The following is a 2,719-nucleotide window of genomic DNA, read 5'->3' on the forward strand; positions in this document are numbered from 1 at the left end:
TGTAATTTTTTCTATCTGCGCTTCAGGTATTTGGCCTACAGGCAGTTCGTGGCGTGGTGCTGGGGCTTTTTGGGTCATTCCTGCCTGTGTGGTCCTGCGTATCCGTGCCGAGTACCCCGATGATGAAGGACACTGCACCGGGTTTAGACTGCCTCGCATGTGAAAAATTAGGTCCATCAGGACATCCACATACCCTTTCACACAGAACATTCATACACACTGTACACGCACAACATTTGTATATTTCAGTTAGTCATTTGTACATTTCAATGTTTATTTATATATTTATATTTGTTCTATATATATATATTTATGTTTGTTTAGATTTCTATTTCTCACATTTTTTGTATTCCTATTTGTTGGAATTAACCTCAGTAAATTTGATAAAGGCAAAAGTAGTTGGACTTGAATTCTTGAACTTTTGAGGTCTTACCAAAGGTTGGCTTAGTCTTTTGACTGCACTCTCCCTTCTTGGATTTGGGAAAGGAGATTTTGAAGAGAGGTACACCGTCTGCTGTCTGGGCCTGTGGTCGGTTTGCATTTTCATTAAAGTGGATCGCCGCCAAGTACAGTCTGAAAGTACAAGAAACAATGTGTAAACGGTGTTTCTCACAGAATTTTCATTTGTCATGGTGGTGGGGGTTAGCTGGTAGAGACACATGCATCATCATGGGAGAGCATATGAAAAGCTCTTTTCCAAAATGCTATAGAAGCTGTTCTCATTACTTTTTTTTTAAATCTGATTTCAAGCATCAGGAAAGTGATATCAGCTGAGATAGCATTTGAAACATTTAAATGCTGCTTTTAATGGTAGTAACAAATAAAACAATATTTTTGAAAGTAGGTATAAAACATTTTGGAAAAAGCTTTTCATATATTGTGAAGTTTCATAGGAACTATGATCTGAAAACCCCCTAAAAGTATACATTTTTTGGTAAATCAAATATAAATTACATTCACAAGACAATCTTTTCAGGGGACCTGGTCTAGGTGTTTTGTGCCTTATAGTGCTGGAGAAACCCGGCTCAATTGTGACATTTCAGACAACAAAAACTTTCAACAACTACAAGGTAAAACATCTCACCTGCAAAGCATTCCAATATAGAGAAAGACAACATTCTTCGGTGTGGCTGCAGTCCTAGTGACAATGGGGTCAGTCTGGCAGGCAGCATCTCTGGTCCGGGATGTCTGGACGTGAGCACTTGATGTGCTGGCCAGTGAAGAGTGAACCTGATGCAGACAGAGAGCACACATCTCATGGTTCGAAAGCCGAGCGTTACACTCGTGATAAACTGACGAGTCACGACAGATTTGAAGTCAAAACTGTGTTCGAATTGACAGATACATAATGGTGTATGTTCGAGGGTAGTCAGCAAACGTTTGCTAAACACCCTTCACCTAGCCACAACACCCGATCGCATATCACACACGAAAGACGCAGAAACGACTCGACGTTAAAAAACAAAAAAGTCACCAAACCGTAACAAATGCTTTCAAAATATGAAGTCACCAATCTAAAGAAAGGCTTACAAAATATGAATTGTTATCGTCGGGCGTCATTTTCCGTGTAACAGACGTATCTAGCCGCAGAACATAACTAGACTTGCTTACCTAAGTATTCATGCTGTATGTAGTCCCCTACACGTAAGATACTTGGTCAAAAGACAAATGTCTTGTTTTACAACCAATTTTCTAAATCTAACCAGTTTAACAGAGTATTGGTTTTGTAGCGCAGTGTAGGTTTCATGGATAAATACCTCCACAGCTATTGTTGGCTAGTTAGCTGTCACCCATAAAGTGCTAGCGGCTAGCAAATAATTATGACTTACTTGATCGGTGTGGGTAGCTGATGGACCGGCAAGGCTTGGCACTGATCCAGGCTTCAACTTCAGGTGTAGGGCAAAACCTGCCCTGTACTGTCCCAAGTTGTGAAATCATTCCTCTGAAATGTGTCGCGCAAACACTGACGCTCTTTGGAACATGCATGGGCACCCGTCCCTCTAAATGAAATTAGCCATTCCGTTTTCAAAGGGTCAGAGGATGGAAGCGGAAACATATTCTTCTCTTCATCTTCACATCCTGGCACAGTACATTTCGCATGGTAAAGTCATTTGGAAGCCATTGCTGTATCTTCTGTGACTGTCTTCAGTCGTGGCGAGTCTCGGTTTACTCCACATGAGTTGCGCGGGTAAGATACAGGTAGTTTACCAGCAGTGGGTGGAGACAGAGGGCGTGGCGGAGAGAGGGGGTGGGAAATTTTGATGAGCTCTATCCTGGCATGACATCATGCCAGGAGCCTTGAGTCAACGAGACACTTGGAGGCGCTCTGTTCAAAACACGGAGGAAATGCTGTACTGCTCTGTGAATACATTTCGCAATTTCTACTCACTGGGGTGACTTAAGGAGGCTAGAGAAACTCATTTTAAGGCTCAAAAACCTCTGAAAGTGAAATTTTCATGCCATGGGACCTTTAAGCATTTTCTGTTAAAAGTTCAAGTAGTAGCGCTGGTACTCCCGGCGTTGGGTTGATCTGGGGATCCTACATGGGGTTGTGGGTGGAGGTATCCCTCGCTGTCCGCTGTCGCTGCAGGTGGTTGTCCCTTGGGCAGCCGTTTCTGGTTCTCATGGGTCGTCCCTCCCTGCTGTGCTGCTTGAGGGTTGGGTTCCTGCGTGTGGTGGGTCGGGGCTGGGACATATATGTGCTTTTCCACCAAGCCCT

General features: G+C 43.2%; 1 long non-coding RNA gene across 1 annotated transcript; it reads right to left on the bottom strand.

The window, feature by feature from the left end:
• Window positions 1–463: 463 nt before the first annotated feature.
• LOC142370228 (uncharacterized) lies at window positions 464–2,021 on the bottom strand. The gene is made up of 3 exons (XR_012767828.1): window positions 1,830–2,021; window positions 1,085–1,230; window positions 464–573 (listed from the first exon to the last, which is right to left on the bottom strand). It is a non-coding gene; the product is annotated as an uncharacterized LOC142370228 (long non-coding RNA).
• Window positions 2,022–2,719: the final 698 nt, after the last annotated feature.

This window comes from Odontesthes bonariensis, chromosome 20 (assembly GCF_027942865.1).
Source record: "Odontesthes bonariensis isolate fOdoBon6 chromosome 20, fOdoBon6.hap1, whole genome shotgun sequence".
Classification (NCBI taxonomy): Eukaryota; Metazoa; Chordata; class Actinopteri; order Atheriniformes; family Atherinopsidae; genus Odontesthes; species Odontesthes bonariensis.